Genomic DNA, 23,805 nt, shown 5'->3' on the forward strand with positions numbered 1-23,805 from the left:
AAAATATCTGGGAATAATTATTTTAAAACATTATATATTTATTAGAGGGTCTTCTGTTTAGTAGGCGGTATGTTAAATAACTCTACCTTTGATGATACAGTAGCAGAAAGTGTAACATGCAAATAATTGTTATACAGGGAAACAGTGCATGTCTCAGACTTTATATAATATTGTCAAAGATATAAAAATGCAACTTGCCATATTTCATGTAAAAATACAGTATTATCCCTTTTCTCACCTCCTTTCCCCATGATATTGAAGTGTTAAAGATTAGAGGTTCATTTTCTATATCTGAAAAGGACCAAAATGTGAAACAGTGCAATGGGAACAATAAAATTCGTTCAGTTTCCAGCAGCTTTTAACTCACTAATTGGATCAGATCCCGCCGGATGCAATGGTATGGGGAGGGTATAAGGAGTTCCTCCTGCCTCCATCTTCCATGCTTGACCTGCATAAGGGCCTGTCATATGTGTGGTGTCTGTGCACCAGCGGAGGGGCAGAGAGTAGTGGCCTGTCAAGCTCTCTGGAATGGCTCACAAACCACAAATCTCTGGGCAATCTGGAGAGACAGGGCAGAAAACTCAAACTGGTTGAGAGTTCTCTCCTTAGATTCACCAGCCAAGCATTGAGTGTGATCTTATCAGGGACTATGAGAGTTACAGACAGTCCCGTTGTGTATTTCCATTTGTCTTGCCACCCAGTCACATGCAACAGCAATCACAACAATATACTTATTACTCCTATATTCCCAGTCTCAAAGGACCAGTCACTTATCCCAGGTCAGCTGCACCATGGGTCCTACACCGAAGACAATAATTGTAGCCAATCCTATAATAAACTAACTGAAGATTTATTAACTAAGACAAGAAATAAGAGTTATTTACAAGGCTTAAATAGGTAAAACACCCAAAATTGAGCCTATGTTCCAACAAATAATAGAAGCTATTGTCATATGCAAATACTATGATTTCTTTTGGGCTAATCGAGGCTGAGCCTAGGGGAATGCTTGTTTGTGCTTAGAAATCTTTGCTCATCAGAGTTCAAGCAACACAGAGATCATCAGTTCCTTCTTGACAAGGATTTTTATTCCCTCCCACTGGCATTCAAGCTGATGGAACAAGTCCACCTGCATATCTCCTTTTCTTGGGCATGGTGGGGAGAAGTCAACAGGTTCTTTTGTTCTTTGTTTTATAATGGCTCAGTTGGTGTCAGTGGACAGCCTTGTGTGCACGACCTAGCACTTTCTGTAGTAAGCCAGCCTTTACGTTAATGTTCTCTCTTGTCTGAGGTATATAGCTAAAGAGGTTTACAGTATGAAAACTCAGTACAATGCAAACAACTTTAACATGGTTACATGTTACATGAGATTAATGCATGCAGTATCCTACAAGCATTTCATAAGCTGTAAACACACGTTTAGATATCTAATGCCTATTTTAATAATACAAACACACCGTTGAGCCAAACTGGTACCCTGCTATGCCTTCATTCATATTCATTTGAAGCCTAGGGGCCTGGGCATTAACTGACACCTGATCTGTCAGACTCATAGAGCCATATACCTGTCTTCCTTTCCATCACCCTGCACTAGAGGCACTCCATAACATTGATCCTCCTACAGGCAAGGGGTAGTATTTGGTGGCTGCCTTGTATGGCTTTGTACAGCTCTTGCTAAGGCTGTATCTACCAGGTACAAAGCAGTCCTATGTCAGGTTTGATGAGAAGTGATAATGTCCAATAATTGGTAAGCTGAAGCGCTAATAAATACTTATTTGTTCTGTATATACAGACTGTAATTTGTACTTCCCAGTTTAGTATTTCATAGAAAGCTTCTGATAAATCTTTGGTTTATGATTAAGAAAATTCATATCCTGATACCAGCAGGGATACAACGTCCTAAATTTGCTCTTTTGACTCAGCGTTCATTATTTATTAAGGTGCTAGACTGAAATACAAATGTGATCAGTAGAGTACCCTTGGGCTCAGTTCTCTCTTTAGCTTTTGTTTTTATCATTGTATCTGTCTGTAGGTTTTGCACTGTAATATGCGGTGATAAAACTCTTCCAGTTCCTCATCATCAAACTCATTCAGCTGTGGTGGTGTCCAAATTGCCGAGAAAAAAAAGCCATCAGAACGGAATGAATGCCGTCCTTAGAAAGTTCTTTTAAATATTGTGTAAGCAGTTTGAGAGGTCCCTTCTAATAGCAGGCCCATTCTTTCCAAGTCTAAAGAAATTTACTAACCTTAAATTACAACACTTATGTACATTCTCTAATTCTACTATCTTGGCTCTGTATTGTCTGTAATTAGCATTTCAGTTTGAGGCTGGAGAGTAGCAATTTTCTTTGTTTCTTCTCCAAGCTTTTCCAATAGATCTGTCACTTTCCCCGGCTCTCAAACTTGAGTTTCTGTTCCACTAACAGATATGTAACTAGCATCTAGTTTTTGCTCCCTTCTATTAAAAGCCAAACATAGACACTCTAATGAACCTTCTCCAAATTTAACTTTAGAAACAGGAGAATCTCCAGATGTCCATGTATTTACACTCACTTTTACTGGTACATGCCTCAGCCGTCTGCATCTTGTAAAAGCTGGTTAACCAGGATTGCTGCAGGGTTTGCTCTTTCTGCTGTTTTTCTGCAGAGCTCCCTGCATTTAGTGAAACTTCCCTTGAGGGGCAGTTTGTTAACAGTGCTTTTTAAAGCCACCTCCATACCAGGATTGTCCGAACGTCTTCTGGTGCCCTACACAGACTGAATACCTATGCCCCCTCCCCCCACCCTCTGGGGAGTGGGAAAACAGCTCTGTGCAGGGGTACTGTTCTCAGGGCTGTAGGGCAGGGATTATAGGGGGAAATGAACTGAAAGTGAGCGGTGCAGCTCATCAGTGCTGCAGGCCAGGCGACTGGGGCTGGGTAGGGGAGTGGTGGCTGAGAGGTTGCGAGGGGAGCCAGATGGGAGGCAAAGCAGGGAGCCAGGGATTTGGGCTGCCAGGGCTTGGTGGTGGAGTGATGGGCCTTGGGAGATTGGGCCAATAGGGCTGGATCTGGGAGGTGGAAAGTGGGCCAGGGGATTAGTCCACCTCGAACAAGAGGTGGAGGAGGGGCTGGAGGGTGGGAGATTGGTGCTGCTTCAGTAAGCCATCACTAGGTACACACAGTACAGGGCAATACTTAATTTGGGGCATACTGGTACCCTATGCAGCAGCCTTCTATGCATATGCCTAGGAATGACCCTACCCATAGCACACTTCAGGCACTGTTCCCTTTATTTTTTGGCTTCATTACAATTCATTCCATGTAAAATGCACAGTTGTGTGTCAGCCTTCATTTACCATAGAATTAGTCCCAGCTAGAGCTGATTGGGATTTTTTTCTGCGAACTGGTTTTTGGTCAGAAAATGTTGATTTATGTAAACTGAAACTTTTAGCGGAAACGTTTGTTCCAAAAAAAACTTTCATCAGGAAGGTTTCTCAGGGCTAGGGTTGGGTATAGGGAGGAGGACAAAGAAATGGTTCCATCTCAGGGTAGCTGATAGTAGTGGGTAGATCACTCACTTGGGCTGTGTGAATGCCCAGGTTCAAGTTACTGCTCAGCTTGATTTGGAGTAAGGTCATGAACTTGGATCTCCCACATCCCAGGTGAGAATCCTAGTCACAAGGCTGTACAGCTTCACTGTCTGGCCCAATGATTATTCACAGAAAGCAGAATAGCTCCAGCAGCAAAGAGTGAGGAAGGCATCAGAATAGTCAGTAGCGTGGTGTTTAGGGCACTCACCTAGAGTGTGGGAGACCTACATTCAGAGTCTCACTCTGACCTGGACAGAGCAGGGATTCACATTCCAATGTGTTTCCTAACGACCAAGCTATTGGCTGTTCTAGAATGGGTTGGCATAAACTCACATGCAGTTAACTATATTGGGGCAGATACTGGCCTCTGTTTTAAACTCTATGCTGCCTTACTTATCTTGCTAAAGTAATATGTTATACATTGTTCAGAAACATATGCAGTTGGTCTTACCCTATCATGCTGTTTTAAATTCTTTCTGGATGGTGTTATATTGTGATCAGTTCCTTGGGAAGATTCTTTTTTACCACATAATCCTGTAAACAAACAAAAACAAAGGAAGTTTTTTTTCTTTTTATTTCTGTGAAGATAGAAGATTGAGAGAGCCAGTACACCAGATATACGATTTCTTTTGCCATTGACATGAGTTGTTTGTTACAGATGTTTTATTCTCAATCAGTGGTTCAGGGAAAGTGAATTATTATTTGCTGTCAGCAGAAAAATTTTACATCTAACTGTCCTGCCATCTGCTGAAGACTACAAGAGGGTGTGAGATCAGCTAATTTTGTTAGAGAATAAATCATTTTTGCTATCATGCAGAAAGTATACAGCCTTAGATCCTTCACGTATCATTTACAAGTGAGCTTGCTGTGTATTGTTGGGTATTGCACATTTGGAATAGCTTTCAGGCAGAGTTACCACTGTTAGGCAGAGCAGATGTTGCATATTTGATGCTTTATAGCCACTCAAGGAGTGCATTGGTTCATGTTGATTAGTTGTCATTTGGTTAACAAAAAAAAAAAAGAGTAATCAGAAGTTGTGTAAGCAAGCCTTGAAATAAATAAAAAGCAGAATTTCAGCTGTATAACTTAGGGCAAAATTTCCCTTTTCAGCAAACATTCAACATTGTTTTCTTGCTTTAAGAACACTTTTGTTGAAATATTTCTATTTGGCTTTATTTCTTGAGACACTAATGTTTATGAATAGGGTATATATGTAATAAATACAATGTTGCTATATTTCCTCTAATACAAATCATCTGATGAGGGCAAAAAGGTTCAAAGTGTTAGAAGTAATTGTTTGAAATACTTCAAATTCAAAAATGTAACAACTTAATACATGGAAAATATTTGTGGAATTGTCCAAGGTATGACGACAGTTATTTAAACAATTTAGTGTATATATAGTCCAGGGATTTAGGCCTATGTATGTCACTTGTGTATATATATTATTCTGATGTTTTAAAATCAGGATTGATTAGTATAATATGAATTAATGTTTGTATAAACCAAACTCAGCATGATATGGAAAATATGGCATGTCACTTTTTTGTCAAAATACGAACAACTTTTGGAAAATATCATGCTATAGTCAGAAAATTGTATCCTGACTTTCATTTTTTTATTTTTTAAAAGAAAAATTTAACACAGCTCTGACAGGGTGGGTTTCACCACTGGCGTGCCTCCTGCAGGCTATCCTGGGAGTCAGCTCCGTTCACCATTGTGCCCTATTTTTGTGGTGCCTTGCCACATTTACTTCTGTTGCTGGACCTTTGTCACTACAAGGACCCAGTATCCTCTTCAGGACACAGCCCACTGGCTATGCTGTACGGTGTGCTCCCTGCCTCTGGGAGAATGTCACGGTCCTTTAGTTTGGTCACTTCCAAAGTGGTGAGTAGGAATGGAGAAGGACAACCTGGACCCATCTGCTGCTTCAGGTGCTGGCCCAGAGAACCTGTAGGTAGTTGCTGCTTGCGGTGCTTCTTGTGGTGACTCTTTCGACTCCTTAGATCACACTGGGCCCTTTCTCTGAGGACCTCACAATCTCTTTGACCTTGCCTGAGGGCCTTAGCTTGCTGATCCCTGCAGTCTAGCATGCTCTGCCTTTAGCTCCCCAGGTTTTGGCCTTCAGCACTGCTCCATCCAGGGTGTTTGCTGCCTTCAGCATGCAAAGCACTCAGTCCTCCTCCCTCCTCAAACTTCAAAGAGTGACTGCAACTGCTCCGCAATGCTGCTTATATGGGCATGCCTAGCCCTGACTAGCTGATCCTTGCAGACCCCTCTAATTCGCTGCTGCCTAGGGTTCTGTTAAATCCTTATGAGTCTGTGTAGGGCACCTGTTCCATCACAACCACCTGCGAATATAAGTGTTTTGGAATTCATTCTTGCCCACTCTGATGTGAGTGTTGTATGTCTGTACTTCACAAGAATGGAGAAAAATATCCTTGCAAAGTATAATTGATAGAATTTCATGTCTTTATAGTAGAGCCACCAAAAAACAAAAACCAACCAGACCGGAAAACCCCCCCCCACCAAACTAGCGTCTCTGATGTTGCAGGTGAATGCCCTGACCATGATTGAACTATTGACCTAGAGGTGAAAGGTTTCTGACCCTCTTACCAACTAGAATGGGTTGGTCTTTCTGTTTCCTTTGTGACAAATTTGGAAAGATCTCAGGTTTTTTGCTTGATACAGATTTGGAAAATATTTTGGAACCTTGAAAACTTTCATGGCATGGGAAAAATGTATTAATGTCCAACTCTTGTAATGAGCTCTGTGTAAATAAATAGGAAGATACAAACAGAAGTTGTTGCTGTCTGTAGCAAATCTCTGAGAAAGTGATAGTTTTTTGTTTGGTTTTACAGGGGAGGTAAGGTAAGTGGGAAGAGGTGGTTGTCATTATACCAGAAGATTGGACTGTTGAAATATGCGAAGTATCTCAAAGCAAAATTTCAAGTGCAGTTTGCTCAGGCTTGTTGTATGTAGCATTCTTTTCACTTTGTCTGTCAAACAGGTATCAGATAGTAAAGGTTTTCAGTTGTTACTAACCTGTGTTGGATTTGAACTATTAACCTAGAGGTGAAAGGTTTCTGATCCTGTCACAAGTCACCTAAACCTCCTAGAAACTAGTCTTTTTGCAAAGCTTATGCCAGTTGTCCCTGACTGTTTTTGAGCTGTAGGAAAAGGTGGTTTTGTTGCCGGACAGCACTTCTTCACTCAAGATGGGCAGCTGACAGTTGATTAGATTTTACCTCACTCTTGCCTCCTTAATGCAACTTGCATTATATAGGTGCTGGTTCCTTTTCAGACTCTCAGGAAATGTCTAGCTTGCAGGCTTCTGTCAGGAGCCCAGAGGTCTCCCAATAGAAATCTGCCACTGCGGGAGCCTTCTGCCGACATCCTGGTTATCCTCTTTCCATGAGGAAGAAGGGAAGTTTCAGCAGAGGGGTTTTTCCTGACATTTGGCCCCATGTGGGCAGGCCAGATGTCAGGAAAGCCTCTCCCAACAACAGTTTCAGCAGGAGACATTTGCGTATCTCTTGCCAACAGATCTCTTCAATCTAGACATAGCTTGAGAAAAAACTACAAACACCATGCACCTGTAATAAAATATATCAAAAAGGGAAAACACAAGAATTTCTTTTTTGATATTGAGAATAAGCCTAAAGAAAAAAACCTGAAGATCTTTCTCCAAGCTTCAGGTGAGTTTATTAGTTTTAATTATTTCGATATGGAGAATATTTAAGAATGTGGCCATAGACAGCTTAGTTAGAGGACTTCAAGAGGACTCTGAGGCTATTGCTGAATATAAGGGAATCTAGAGGAAATGGAACATATAGAAAGAAAGGTGTAAGAGTCTATCAAGTGTAAAATGAGAAGAAAATTGTACAGCATTAATAGACTGTTCGGATTTTTGAATAGCAGAATTTTAGTTTACACAGAAATCTTGGAATTATGAAAAAGGAAATACATTGAATTTTCAAGAACAATGTGAAAAATTATACTTTAAAAATTTAACACAACCTGTATAAGTAAGCACTCTGGAAATGACTTTTGACTGTTATCTGTGGGATGTCATATGTCTGTGCAGCACAGCTTAACTGCTGACTTCCACTTTGTCCGGGTGAGAGGAGAGAGGTAGTGCTCGACCCTCTCTCCTCTACCCCATTCTCACTGCCACTCTTTTCCTTCTCCAAGCCTTCTCTTTGCCTCTTCCCCACTTCTTTCCACCCTCTCCAATGAGCAGGCCCCATCTCTACTTCTCCTGGGGCTATTTTCGTGCTGCAAAACAGCTGTTTCATGGTGGGATGCAAGGGGAGACAAGTTGATCATCATAGCTGAGAAGTGTTGAAAAGAGGAAAGGACGGGAGATCTTCGCAGCCCGTGGGAGCTGAGCACCTTCTAATTTTTCTCCAAAGGTGCTCCAGCCCTGGATCACCCACAGAGTCCATGCCTATGCAGCACAGTAATAGGGGCAGAGGAGGGGGCAGGGGATGGGATGGGAAGGGGATAGGAGAAGGGGAAATCATTGTGAAGTAAATTTCACAAAATAGAATTCTTAAATTTCAGATGTGTGGTAGATCTTCCAGAATATCAAAATGTGGAAAGTTTTATGGTGATCATGGGAAGAGGATTATGAATCTCATTAGAGCCTGTAGATACAGGGAAGTTTTATGAAAGTATTTGGTACATGATGTCTTTATTAATTCTGATGTATAAAACCAGGAGGGTGCGCCCTCTGCTCACTGTGCTCGCCAACCCCCTCTCTTCTCAGAGGAAGAGGGAAAAAATAAGCATCTGCGATATCTTGGAATCATTTATCCAGTATCTGTTATGTAAATATTAGTTTGGTTTGGTTATTTAAACTGTATTTTGTTGATAAGGGAGAGTCCATAAGGTCTCAAGTAAGTCATGCTTTTGTGAGTCCATAAGGTCGCAAGTAAGTCATGACATAATTTGAAAACTTTGCGTTGTTATTTGAATGTAAAGAGTTCTATCACATTGCTAAAACCAGAAGGGATGATATATTACTTTTAGTCCTATTGAAATTCAGATTCTGTGGGCCACTGTGCCTTTACCAGTCCAGTTCTTGGCTGGATTTGTTTACAAATGTTATTGTTTCAGTGGTTGTAGTCTGTAGCTCTGTTTAATTGGGTGAATAGATGATTGTGATTAGGTATGATTTGGAAGCCAGAGGACAAGCCTAGGGTCCAGACGCATCTGCATTCTAATTCATACTCTGACACTTACTGGACTGGGACTTTGACTAAGTTACTCTTTGCGTTTTTATCTGTGTCCCCAGAAGAGTTAAGAGAGGCTAAGTAAGCAAATATATTTCTTATTTCTGCTCACCACTGGGATACCTCCTTGAAGCTACATCTGATGAATAGATCTGCCTGGTCAGATGCTCCCTTCGGTCTCCTGTTTATGCTGCGTCCCTTTCATTCTTCAAGACTTGCAGAGCTTTCTTTTCCTAACTCAGAACGCTCCCTTTTTGTGTGTTGGGATGTTGCCTTTTTGTAGTTTGGCCCTCTGGCCAGGTCACTATGTGGTTTCCCCCTTCCGAGTCATTAAGTCTCTGGATTGACTGTATGAATATTGTTCCTGGCAGTTCTGTAATTCAAAACTGTGGCTCTTCCCCAGTGGCAGTAAGGGAACCCCTACTACTACTCTGGATTCTAGGTCAGACATCCATAAAGCAATGGCCAAAGTCTGCACTAAGACCTTGCTGCCCTTTCCCTGGGCCTTTGCCTGCTCCATCTCTATCAGACTTCTGTTTCAGCACCCTATTGAGTAAACTGCCTTTATGCTCTGGATTCCAGAGCTTCTGCTGCCACGTGAGTTTCTGCCTTTCCCTCTCAGAGCCCAGGGACACTGAGCATTCCTGTCGCACCGTATAGACTACTAGATTTATTTGGGCCTAAGCTTTCTTGGGTGAAAAAAAAATCACTTTGTCAGCGGCACCTGACAAAGTTATTTTTACCTACAAAAGCTTATTGCCCAAATAAATCTATTAGTCTATAAGGGGCCACAGGATTCCTTGTCGTATTTGCAAATACAGACTAACCAAGCTATTCCTGGTGGTCCAGAGAGTGACTGTAGACTTCCATACTGTAGCCCCTTTCTGCTGCTAATTTTCCCAATTTTATACCATGCCATCTGCCTCCCACCCAGCTGGCCTCCATCCTCAATCAGGGCTTGTTTATCAAGCCTATTTATCCCTCAGATGTGGCCTGTCAGTTACTTATCCCCTTTTACACTAACCCTTTTTGGGCTAGTGTGGTACGAACACCCCATCAGAAAGCTAGCTGCATGTTATGGTGGATCAGAAGGACATCAGTGACTAGCTTTGAAGGGGGTGTCACTTCTGCTCTCCTTCCAGTGGTCCTTGCAGGTGGTCCACATCAGTATTGGCATGTCCTGGCACCACAGATCAGAACGTTTTGAGAGCAGTGCTCCCCCAAGCACCACACCTGCACATTCAGCATCTCGAATTGCTGACACTCCATGGAGTGTGTGTGCGGCACAGTCCCGGTCAGATTCTTTTTACCCATCCAGGCTGAAGACGGGCTTCAGAGCAGCTCTTCTTTCTGACTGGAAAAAAAATAGAAATTCATCATTAGCTTTGACTTTGTACCTCATACTTTTAGTAGTTTTACCTTTTTAACACACCGGGGGGGGGAGGGGAGAGCAGCTGCTGCGGTGGCGGCTTTTTTCCTTTTAAATATGCTGCATTCCCCTGGAAGAAAGAGATGTGACTCATGCAGAGACTCAGCGCCTATTTCTGATGGCCATGTCTCTTGTGTGAAATGCTTAGAAGAGTCTCATGCCTCTCACAAGTGCCCGTATTACCTGAACATGTGGGCAAGAGTGAGAAAAGACTGTGAAGTGCGGCTCAAGGCTGTACTCTGGGAAGAGTCACTTCTTCCATCAGGGGACAAACCAGAGGTGATGCAGGTGCAGCACCAACCCTCTGACAGGGCAGCTTTATCACCCTGCAAAGGCGCTCAAGCTGCAAATGCTTCACCGGCATGCTCTGCTTTAGTGCTGCCCAGAGCCACTTGCTTCCTGATCCCATCAGTATCTGGCACTGTAGAGACATGCAGATCAGCCTCAGCCAGGAGAACTGAGGCAGAGGCCAACCTAGCCATGTCAGTTGGCATTTTTGAGGCATCAGCTTCAGAGAAGCTACATATGCCTCCACCAGCACCTCCTACCAGCTCTTCTTCTGTGCCAGAACAACCAGCACCACAACACAAAAAAGCACTGCTTAAGACTCGGCACCTACAAAAATCACCTCAGCCTGACACAGGAGCAGTAGCATGTTTGCCACACTCCACAGTGTAGGGGCACATTAATATCCCAGACGGTGCCCCATGCTCATCTATAACACTATCCCCAAGATCCAGTTATGGTAGTGGACACAGAAGTAGGCATTCTTCATCGAGTGTCCCCGTGGGTGCTCCACAATAGGTGTTGGGCTCGCCCGGCACCGCAGATTGGAAACTTTCCAGCAGTTTTTCCTGGATCGCGCATGCGCCGGCCCGCACCGCTCCCCTGCGCGTCCCCGGCCACGTGCGCGATCCAGTCCCCGCTAGTTCTTTCTCAACTGCCATCGGCTGCAGACGGAATCCGCTCAGGCTACGGCCAGAGTCAGCTTAGTTAGAGTTTTTTCATATAAATTGTTGGTTTTTTTCTTGCAAAAAAAAAAAAAGACGAAAGGACAAAAAAAAATGTAAATATATAGTAAAAAAAAAAAAGAGAGGAGCGGAGAAGATGTGGGGACGTGAAGGCCAGTAGGCCTCCTGCCTCGGCGGGCTGGGGTCTGCGAAAGGGGAACAGGCACGAATCTAGTGCTAAGTACCCTGTTAACAGCTCAAAAGACTCACCACGATGTCCTCTTCAGGATTCAAAAAGTGTGAGTCCTGCCGCGAAGCTATGCTGGCCTCCGATGGGCGTAGTCAATGCACTAGGTGCCTGGGGGAATCACACGTTACCCAGAAGTGTTCCCATTGTGCTAAGCTCACGGCCAGGGCCAGGAAAGACAGAGAAATGCGGCTGAAAATGCTGTTGTTTGATAAGGCTCTCCAGCCCGACATGTTGGAGAGGCCTCAACCGGAGGGATCCGCTGGGCTCCATAAAAGGAAGGCGGCTTCCCTCACCCCCTCAGTGCAGAAACGGAGGAAGCTCTCTCCAGCCTGATCCCTGCCGGCGGTCACAGCAAGCGGGACGGGCGTAGCACACAGCCCCCAGCCGCATACCCAAACAAGCGGCAGCGCAGCAGCACACGTGGCAGAGGCTGAGCCTCCGATTACTAAACAGCCGGCACGCGCAGCAGTCAGAGCGGCGGCCAGGCAAGCGCCGGAACCGGAGGCACCGCCACAGGCAGCACCGACCCCTGCGGCGCCAGCGGTGCAGGGCCAACAGGCACGCAGCCTGTAGGCACCGGAGGACGTTATCTGCGCAGCACCGCAGCTGAGCATGCCGAGCGCGGCGCTGACAGCAGGGCTGAGATCCCTGGCATGGGAGGGGGCGGTGCCAGCCCCGCAGGGGAGGGGAAAAGCGAGAGTAAAAACCCAGCACCGCAGCCCCTCTCCGAACAGGGCTGCAATGCTACTGTCAACAAGCCCTCCCTTTATGCTGCGCACACCACCCAGAAGATCTGGGTCTCTTCTAGCCTATCCAGAGCCGCCTCCTCTGTTCCTCCAACCAGCATCACCATGGCTTGGGCCACCTTCGCCCTTTCTGGGATTGGATCCCTTGGAGACGCTGGGGGTATGCGCCTTGAGAGTGGTCCAGGTCTCCATCCCAGGAACCGTGCCCGTGTTGCCATGGTCGCCCCTATCATGCGGGGCATAGACAACATAGGCATACCCCCAGGGACAGGTCCCCTCAGACGGTTCACTGTCCCCAAGGTCAATCGCGGACGGGGATGGAAACGCAAATATCTCAGGGGGAGTTGATTCTGGAACCCCGAGATTTCCCCTCACAAGCCTCCAGCGAGAAGATGTATCACCGTCAACAGGACCCAGAGGGATCCAGAGAGGCTTACCCTAGTGGTTCCTCTCTATCCTCCCCCGACGAGGTTACAGCACCAGGGGACGTCCACCCCCTGGACGATCTCAAACAGTTCCAAGAGCTGTTTAAAAGGGTGGCCTTTACGCAAGGCATCCAAACAGCAGAGGTGCAGGAGAAGCACCATAAGCTCCTCAAAAACTTGAGACCTCCGGCCTCTTCCAAAATAGCTATTCCGCTCGACAAAGCAATTATGGAGTCTGCTACCATGATATGGCAGACCCCTGCATCCGCTCCGCCTATAAACAAGAGAGCGGATAAGAAATACTTCGTCCCGGCGAAAGGCATGGAGTTCCTGTTCAGTCACCCACAACCAAATTCTCTGGTGGTGGAATCGTCTCAACAGAGGTCAAAAACTTCTCAGTACAAGACAGGGGGAATGGACAAAGATGCCAAGAAGCTAGAGTTGTTCGACAGAAAGGTCTACTCCTCCTCTACCCTACTGTTGAGAATTGGCAAATTATGCAGCAGATTTAGCGAACCATAACTTTGACAATTACTCCAGGCTGACTTCCCTCATGGACGCGCTTCCAGAGGATAAGAAGCCGGTGCTGAAGGCCTTCATGCAGGAAGGCTACGCAGCCTCTAGGACAGGAGTTCAGATCGCCCTGGACGTAGCAGATAAGGCGGCATGTTCAACGGCTACGGCAGTGGTCATGCGCAGGGAATCCTGGCTTCAGACATCGGGTATCCCGAGGGATCTGCAGGCGAAGATCATTGATCTCCCCTTTGACACACAAGTTGTTTGCTGAATCAACTGATTCGGTCCTTCATTCCAGTAAGGACTCAAAGGCTACTCTTAGAACCTTGGGGATTTATACCCCTCCATACAGGAAGAAAAAGTATTACCCTCAGCAAAGACGATACCTGTATCAACCCCAGCATGCTCATTACCAAAGGGGCTATGAGCAAGGGCGGCATCAACAGCACCAACAGTACAGAACTCCCAGGCGACATTCTCAACAGAGCCGTGCCTCCTCGGGGAAGGGCCAAAGGCAACAAGTTTGACGGACAGATCGAGGGCTGCACTATCACTACCATCGTGCAATGTCATCCAAAGCTAATGTTCCATCATCGCCTCCGACCATTCTACACCCAGTGGCAAAAGATCACCACAGACAAATGGGTACTGGAGATCATAGCCACAGGTTACGCGATTCCCTTCCAGTCGCTCTCACCGCCACGACCTCCACCCAGGCGCCATCTAAAGGACGCCTCCCACAAAGCGAGACTCAAGCAGGAGGTGGACCATCTTATGCTTATAGGGGCAGTGGAAAGAGTGCCGGAGCAACTCCAAGGGAAAGGGTTCTATTCAAGATACTTCCTTACAGAGAAGAAAACAGGAGGCTGGAGGCCCATCATAGATCTTCAAGGCCTCAATCGGTACTTGCGCAAACAACACTTTCGGATGATCACAGTCACCTCTATACTTATGGCACTGGACGATGGAGATTGGTTCGCAGCACTCGACTTACAAGACGCGTATTTCCATATAACAATCCACCCGGCTCACAGACGCTTCCTCCGTTTTATGGTTGGCAAGGAATATTTCCAGTACAAGGTTCTTCTGTTCGGCCTGTCCTCGGCCCTCAGAGTCTTTACCAAAACCCTGGCAGTGGTGTCAACCTACCTGCACAGACAGGGGGTATTTATATTCCCATATCTGGATGACTGCCTATTGAAAGGGGCCTCGAAGGCAGAGGTACTACGCATGATACGCGTAACAGCAGACACGTTTTCTTCGCTGGGCCTGGTCATCAACCTCGCGAAGTCAAAGACCGACCCCACACAAGACATAGAGTTTATAGGGGTACGTATAAACTCTATTACAGCAAGGGTCTAGCTACCCGACGCCTGCTTTCGCGCCATCAGTTCGCTGGTGCAAGTCATTACATACAGCCCCACGGTGCTGGTCTTAATGTGCTTGCAGCTGCTAGGCCACATGGCGGCGGCAACATTTGTGGTGCAGAATGCCAGATTTCATATGCGCAGCCTGCAACATTGGCTGGCGAGCGTCTACAAGCCGGCATCCCACACAGTCCGCAGGGTGGTGTCGCCCACGACAGGTGCGCAGATCCCTGCAGTGGTGGGTAAACCCGAAGAACATGCTAACGGGTACCCTTCCACCAGCCACAAATCTCTATTTTTCTTACTACCGGCGCTTCCCACATAGGATGGGGAGCACACATCGGCGACAAGGTGACGCAAGAACTATGGTCCCCTACGGAACAGTCACTGCATATAAATATACTGGAGCTCAGAGCAGTGTTCAACGCCTGCAAACACTTTCGAGACCACATACAAGGCAAAGTAGTCGGGATCAATACAGACAATACCTCCACCATGTTTTATATAAATCGACAAGGAGGAGCTCGATCCTGTGCCCTGTGTGCGGAAGAAGTCCAGTTGTGGAACTGGTGCATCGCCAACAATATAACGCTGAAAGCCTCGCATTTGCCGGGCGCTCACAACATGAAAGCAGACCAGCTGAGCAGGCACTTTTCACTCACGCACGAATGGCAGATCTGCTCCGATCTGCTACGACCGATCTTTCACACTTGGGGGTTTCCTCAGGTCGATCTGTTTGCCACTCAGCACAACAAGAAGTGCCCCCAGTACTGCTTCAGGGCAGGATTGGGGCAGGGGTCCCTGGGGGATGCATTCGCGATTTCATGGAAGGGCCCCCTACTTTGTGCGTTTCCCCCCACAGTGTTCATCCATAAGGTCTTGCAGAAAGCCAGAAGGGAGAGAGCCCGCATGATTCTAGTAGTCCCAACGTGGGATTGACAGCAATGGTTCCCCTTGCTTCTGCGCATGTCGGACCGCCTACCGCTCCCCCTTCTGGTGGCACCGGACCTACTCACGCAGGCCCAGGGGTCCATAGTGCACCCACACCCTCAAGGCCTGCGCCTACAAGCATGGCTAATCCATGGCTCAGCTCCCTAGAGAGCACATGTACGGAGGGAGTACAACAAGTCCTGGAGAGTAGCCGAATGACCTCCACCAGGAAGACCTACAAGCAGAAATGGATTCGATTCACTGCATGGTGTTCTGCCAAGCAGCTAGCTCCCCTTGACGTTCCTATACGTGTAATACTAGAATACTTGTTGGACCTCAAGAGGGGCGGGCTTTCCCTATCCTCACTAAAGGTCCACCTTGCCACTATATCTGCTTTTCAGCATGAAGAGGAGGGGCCCATGGTATTTGCCCATCCTATTGTTACCAGGTTCCTGAAGGGGCTGGTAAACCTGTACCCCCCTCGGAAACCGCTTCCACCATCGTGGAACTTGGACCTGGTGCTCAGCGTGCTAATAGGCCCACCATTTGAACCCTTAGCCACGGTTCCCCTATGTCTCCTTACGATAAAAACAACCTTCCTTCTTGCAATTACGTCAGCTCGCAGGGTGAGTGAGCTCGCAGCAGTTATGGCAACGCCGCACTGCACAATATTCTCAAAGGAGGCGGTAACTTTATGGCTGCACCCAGCCATTGTTCCGAAAGCTCTTCAGAGTTCCACCTTAACGAACCCATAGTTTTACCCTTGTTTTACCCGAAGCCTCACAGCTCCAGCAAGGAGGCGCGCCTACATCTCCTGGACGTGAGGAGGGTGTTGGCCTTCTACATAGACAGAACTAAGTCCTTCCGGAAAACGGACAGGCTTCTAGTCTCTCTCGCTCCCAGGTCAAAAGGAGAGGGTCTCTCTTCCCAGAGAATCTCGAAGCACATTGTGTCCTGTATAAAAATGTGCTACGAACTTCGAAAGACTCCTTTGCTGGCCCCGCCTAGGGCTCCCTCCACCAGGGCGGTGGCGGCATCAACAGCCTTTTTCAAGGGCATCGCGTTAAAAGACATCTGTAGAGCGGTGACCTGGTCATCCTATGACACCTTCGCCAAGCATTATGCCCTACATCGGGTATTACAAGAGGATACCCGCCTCTCGACAGCGGTCGTTTCGGGGGCAAGCTGCACATAAACCGATTACCCACCGCCTTACTTGGGTTACTGCTGGGTAGTCACCTATTGTGGAGCACCCACGGGGACACTCAATGAAGAAAGAGAAGTTACTCACTGTAGTAACGATGGTTCTTCGAGATGTGTCCCCGTGGGTGCTCCACCACCCGCCCATCCTCCCCGCTTCGGATCTCTGTTTAGTGTTTTTCAGGAGCATCCAAGGGGGTTGGTCAAGGGACTGGCGGGGACCGGATTGCTCACGTGGCTGGGGACGCGCAGGGGAGCGGCGCGTGCCAGCACATGCGCAATCCAGGAGAAACTACTGGAAAGTTTCCGATCTGCGGCGCCGGGCGAGCCCGACACCTATTGTGGAGTACCCATGGGGACACATCTCGAAGAACCATCGTTACTACGGTCAGTAACTTCTCTTTCATCGGGCTGTGCATCTCCTTCTCCATCACAGGCCTCTTGGCACTCATACACGGAGTATTCCCTTCAGCTACATCCCATTTGGGCCAACCAACCATAGAATCATAGAACAATAGAGCTGGAAGAGACCTAAAAAAGCCATCAAGTCCAGCCCCCTGCCCTAGGTAGGACCAAACCCATCAGATCAGCCCAGCCAGGGCGTTGTCAAGGCGAGACTTAAACACCTTGGCTCTGTCTACACTAGCCAAAAACTTCGAAATGGCCATACAAATGGCCATTTTGAAGTTTACTAATGAAGCGCTGACATACATATTCAGCGCCTGATTAGCATGCGGGCAGCCGTGGCACTTCGGAATTGACGCGGCTCGCCGCCGCGCGGCTCGTCCAGACGGGGCTCCTTTTCGAAAGGACCCAGGCTACTTGGAAGTCCCCTTATCCTATCTGCTCGTGGGAATAAGAGGACTTCAGAGTAGCGGGGTCCTTTCGAAAAGGAGCCCCATCTGGACAAGCCGTGTGGCAGCGAGCCGCGTCAATTTCGAAGTGCCGCGGCTGCCCGCATGCTAATGAGGCACTGAATATGTATTTCAGTGCTTCATTAGTAAACTTCAAAATGGCCATTTGCACGGCCATTTCGAAGTTTTTGGCTAGTGTAGACACGGCCCTCCAGGGATGGAGACTCCACTACTTCCCTGGGTAGACCATTCCAATGCTTCACCACCCTCCTAGAGAAAAAGTTTTTTCCTAATGTTCAGCCTGGACATTCCCAAGTGCAACTTGAGACCATTGCTCTGTGTTCTGCCATCCGTGACCACTGTGAACAGCCTCTCTCCAGCCTCTTTGCAACCTCCCTTCAGTAAGCTGAAGGCTGTCATCAAGTCCCCTCTCAGTCTTCTCTTCTGTAGACTAAACAGTCCCAATTCCCTCCTCAACCTTTCTTCATAGGTCATATACTCCAGCCCCATAATTATTTTGGTTGCCCTCCGCTGGACCCTCTCCAGTGTATCCACATCCTTCTTATACTTGAGGGCCCAGAACTGGGCACAGTACTCCACATGTGGCCTCACCAAAGCTGTATAAAGAGGAATAATCACTTCTCTGGATCTACTGGCAACGCTTCTCTTCATGCAACTTAATATGCCATTAGCCTTCTTGGCTACAATGGCACACTGTTGACTCATGTCCAGCTTCTCATCCACTACAACTCCCAGGTCTTTTTCTGCAGAACTACTACCGAGCCAGTTGGACCTCAGCCTGTAACAATGCTTGGAATTCTTCTGGCCCAAGTGCAGGACTCTGCATTTATCCATATTGAACCTCATCAGATTTCTTGCAGCCCAGTCTTCTAATTTGTCTGAGTCACTCTGGACCTTATCCCTTCCCTCCAGCATATCTACCTCTCCCCCTAGTTTGGTGTCATCCACAAACTTGCTGAGGGTGCAGTCCAACCCCTCATCCAGGTCATTGATAAATCTGTTGAACAGAACAGGACCAAAAACCGAACCTTGGGGCACTCCACTAGAAACCGACCACCATCCCAACATCACTACCCTCTGGGCCCAACCTAGACAGCTTTCTATCCATCTTACTGTCCATTTATCCAATCCACATTCCTTTAACTTGCTGACAAAAATATTGTGGGAGATCATATCAAAAGCTTTGCTAAAGTCAAGATAAATCACATCCATTGATTTTCCCCTATCCACAGAGCCAGTTATCTCATCGTAGAAACTAATCGGATTTGTCAGGCATGACTTGCCCTTCGTGAATCCATGCTGAGTATTCCTGATCACTTTCCCCTCCTCCAAGTGCTTCAAAATGACTTCCTTGAGGAGCTTCTCCATGATTTTTCCAGGGACTGATGTAAGACTGACCGGCCTATAGTTCCCTGGATCATCCTTCTTCCCTTTTTTAAAGATGGGCACTATATTTGCCTTTTTCCAGTCACCCGGGATCTCTCCCAATCTCCATAACTTTTCAAAGATAACAGCAAAGGGTTCATCAATGACGTACACCAAACTCCCTCAGAACCCTCTGATGAATTAGGTCTGGGCCCATGGAATTATGTACGTTTAGCTTTTTTTAGATAGCTCCTAACCTGTTCATTCCCCACCAAAGGCTGTCCACCTTCATCCCACAGTGCATCACTTACCGCATTAGTCTGGGAGCTGTCCTTGTCCATGAAGACAGAGGCAAAGAAAGCATTAAGTACTTCAGCTTTCCTGACATCATCTGTCACTGGGTTACCTCCCTCATCCAGTAGAGGCCCCATGCCCACTCTGATCACCTTCTTCTTGCTAGCATGCCTGTAGAAACTTTTCTTGTTATCCTTCACATTCCTCGCGAGTCGCAATTCCAGTTGTGCTTTCGCCTTCCTGATAACTGCCCTACTTTCTCGAGCTATACATTTATATCCCTCCTTAAATACCTGTCCAAGTTTCCACTTTTTGTAAACTCCCTTTTTGTGCCTAAATTTCCAAGGATTTCCTCATTAAGCTAGTCCGGTCTCCTACCATATTTACTTCTCTTGCTGCACATCGGGATGGTTTCTTTCTGCGCTTTCAATAGGGCTTCCTTAAAATACTGCCAGTTTTCCTGGACTCCTTTTCCCTTCATGGTGGCATCCCAGGGGATTCTGCCCATCAGGTTGCTGAAGGAGTCAAAGTCTGCTTTTCTGAAGTCCAAGGTGTGTAATTTACTGCTCTCTTTCCTTCCTTTGGTCAGGATCCTGAAGTCTACCATCTCACGATCACTGCTTCCCAGGTTGTCACCCACCTCTACCTTCTCTGTTGGTTCCTTCCTGTTTGTAAGCAGCAGGTCGAGCTGTGCACGACCTCTGGTCGGGTCCTTCTGCTCTTGTACCAAGAAGTGATCCCCAACATTCTCCAGAAACTTCCTGGACTGCATGTGTACTACTGTTTTGGTCTCCCAACAGATGTCAGGGCTGTATCCCCCACATCAGTTTCCATCTCAGTGGGGCCCTTGGGATGTATGGCAGGGCTACTGACCACATTTCTCTCATACCTACCTTTCAAGACACACAACCTCTACACCTCAGCATCAGCACACCTCCAGGCACTCACCCACAATCTGTGTACTCCTCACCTGCTCACCCACTTTCAGTAACCTCCCAAGTGGGTTCCAGTGAGCACGATGATTTACCTCACTCAGACTCAGAGAGCTCCTCTCAGGGGCCTAGATCCAGGCAGTTTGAAGCAGTTTTCCAGATCTTGTCTGCCCCACCGGCAGATGATCTGAAACAATTCGAGGAATTATTTAAATGAGTAGCCCAATCACAAGATTTAACATTACAAAAGGATCAAGGCAAACAATATAGATTATTTACTATATTACAGCCCACAGCATCCTTAAAAATAGTGTTACCCATGCATGAGGATATCTTTGAACCTTCACATGCTCTGTGGGAAAAATCCAGCTTCTATTTTGCCCACAAAGCACAGAGCAGATTGAAAATACTTTGTCCCTGAAAAAGACGTGGATTTTCTTTTTTCCCATCCACAATCAAATTCAAGGGTTGTGGACTCACTGGGACCTATAAATTATCAGATAGGATTATACTATCCCTTTTACTTCCATGCCTCCTACCCAGTCCCTTTTCAGGGACCTATCTCATGAGCTCCTATTACAAGCAGAGGTGCAAAAGTTGCTCACCTTAGAGGCAATAGAACCTATCTCCAAAGAACATTGGGGAAAGGGGTTCTACTCCAACTATTTCCTCACAGCCAAAAAGACAGGGGGATAGAGACTGATGTTAGATCTCAGGAAACTGAACAGGTTTATCCACAACACAGAGCTCAGAATGGTGACCTTTGCAACCATCCTACCGACACTGGACAAAGGGGACTGGCTCTCAGCCCTCGACCTCCAGGATACATATTTCCATGTAACTATCTATCAGTCCCACAGAAGATTTCTCAGATTCATTGTGGCCCAAGACCTTTACCAGTATAGAGTCCTCTCTTCTGGCCTCTCTAAGGCCCCTCGAGTATTTTCAAAGATACTTGCAATAGCCACAGTACTTCTCAGAAGACAAATATATCATCATTTCCCCCTACTTCAATGACTGTCTAATCCAGGGCCCTGCCTACTAACAAACTACTTTCATACCAGCTACTACCAAGGAATTGTTTTCCCAACTCATCCTGCTTATCACTATACAAAAATCTACCATACAGCTCACAGAAAAGATAGGGGCATTACTAGACTCTGTCACAGCAAGAGCTTACCTACCACCCCAAATATTCAAGGCAATTTTCAATCTCATTTATTTGATCAGGCAGGCTCCTTTCTCCATGGCTCGGATGTGCCTCCAATTATTGGGGCATATGGCTGCCACCATGTTTGCAGTTCTATTTGTGAGACTACATGTGCATTGCCTAAAATAGTGGCTCACTCACAATTTTATACCAACCCGACACAACCTGTTGAAGTGCCTTGCTCTCCCCCCCCCACCAGTGCTACAGTCTTTTGAATGCTGGATGACTCCAGCCAATCTTGTTGGTGGTATAACCTTCTACCGACCAGACCCTTCAGTGATTATAACAACAGGTGCTTCACTCATGGACTGTCAGAGGGGCCCACTGTGGCACAACATCAATACAGGGAACATGGGACCAACATGAGAGACACTTTCATATTAATATCCTAGAGCTCAGAGCCATTTGCAGGGCTTGTGCCCATTTCCTTTCTCTGATCAGAGGCAGAACTATCTATGTTCTCACTGACACAACACCCATTATGTTTTATGTCACCTGACAGGGGGTTGCCTGATCACACACTCTGTGTGCCGAAGCACTCAGATTCTGGAGCTGGTGAATCAAAAATCAAATAACCCTGACAGCAATGTACATATTGGGACAACAGAAAGTGAGAGCCAACAGACGGAGCAGATATTTTTCGGATCAGCTTGAGTGGGAGATCAATACCAATGTACTCCTCTCAATCTTCCACAAGTGGGGCTTACCAATGATAGATCTCTTTGCCATGCCTCACGACTGCAAATGTCACAGATTCTGCTCCTGAGTGGGACTAGGCAGGAGATCACAAGGGGATGCCTTCACCATTCACTGGACAGCTCCTCTACTCTATTCATTTCTTCCATTCCTGCTCATTACCAGAATGATTAACAAGATCTGATCGGGCCACTCGAATCCTAATAGCCCCAGTCTGGCCCAAATAACTGTAATTCCCTTATCTACATTATCTATTGATAGATCAGTTGCTCCTGCTTTTGCTGGTGCTGAATTTCCTGACACCACGACAAAATATGCCACTTCAACATCAAAACCATGAAACTCACTGCATGGCTTCTCCATGGTTCCAGAATGAAGAATTTACCTTCTTGGACAGGATCAAACATGTCCTCCTCAACAGCCATCATCCCTCCACCAGAAGCCCCTACCAGAACAAATGGGTGTGCTTTCAACAATGGTGTATGATGTGCAATTTACATCTCACTACTGTCCCCAGAGCTACCTTGCTCAACTACCTCATGGACCTCAGTGACACAGGCCTCACTATCAGCTCTGTCAGAGTATACCTGGTGGCAATCATGGCCTTCCACAAGTTGGTAGATCATTCCTTTCTCTTTGCACACCCCAAAGTGAAATGTTTTCTTACAGGCTTGCAGAAAATGCATCCAAATTGACACCCTCCAGTACCACCATGGGACCTAAACTTGGTGCTAGATGCATTCACCAGATCACCCTTCAAGCCATTAGCCATTACATCTGCACAATAGCTATTAATGAAAGTGGCTTTTATCGTGACAATAACATCCACTTGAATTATAGGAGAAATCACATCCCTCATGGTGGACCCACCTTTCACTCAGGCCCCATCCAAAGTTTCTCCTGACAGTTATAACTGACTTTCACGTAAACAAACGCATTTACTTACCTGCTTACTTTCCTAAACCTCGTACCTCTTGCAAAGAGGCAATATTACTTACCTTTGTTGCAAGGTGGGAAGTTGCATTCTACCCTAAAAGAACTAGGGAAACTAGAAAATCAGACAGACTCTTTGTGGCGTGGTTAGGGCCTCGCGCAAGAACAGCTGTTTCGGCACAGAACCAGTTCAAGTGGATTGCAGGTTCCATGTGCACTGCATATCAACTCCAGGGCAAACAACCCCCACAGACTATCAGGACTCACTCTACGCAGGTGGTGGCCACTACGACAGCCTTCCTGAATAATGTAACATTAGTGGACATCTGTAGGGTGGCCACATGGTCTTCACACCACACGTTTGCACAGCACTCTTCTTGGTAGTCTATCATGTCCGACAATTATGTCTTCAGCTTGCCCAGGCTCATCGGTTATGGACTTGTATGTGGCTGAGGATTCCAAGCCTTGAACAGCATGGGCATTCATAGTAGGGGCAAGGGATTTGTCTTGGCTCTGGTGCTGTTGCTTTTCTCCTTTCACGAGCATCAATCAGGCGTATGCATCGCTGCTCTTCGAAGTTGTCATACACGTGTCATACGAGAGCACACCAGCCTGTTCAGTCTTCTGCATGCTGCTCTAATTGCTATGGCTTTACTCCATCATGAGCAATGTTGGTCTTCACGCAGTCTTTATACCTCTTGCAAGGTATACCTTGATTCCTTTTGCCCTGGGAAAGTTCACCCTAGAGGAGATGCTTAGGGATTCTTGACTCCTCCATTTGTATGACGTGCCCTGTCCAGCAAGGCTGTGCATTCAGAATCATGACTTCAATGCTTGTGGTTCCTGCACTGTCAAGGACTTCCAGGTTTGTGACTGTCATGCC

General features: G+C 46.6%; 1 protein-coding gene across 3 annotated transcripts in view; it reads left to right on the top strand.

Moving 5' to 3' along the window:
- PCCA (propionyl-CoA carboxylase subunit alpha) overlaps positions 1-23,805 on the top strand; it is a 469,473-nt gene that overhangs the window by 193,876 nt on the left and 251,792 nt on the right. The gene's annotated exons all lie outside the window — the stretch shown is intronic.

This window comes from Carettochelys insculpta, chromosome 1 (assembly GCF_033958435.1).
Source record: "Carettochelys insculpta isolate YL-2023 chromosome 1, ASM3395843v1, whole genome shotgun sequence".
In the NCBI taxonomy this organism is placed as follows: domain Eukaryota; kingdom Metazoa; phylum Chordata; order Testudines; family Carettochelyidae; genus Carettochelys; species Carettochelys insculpta.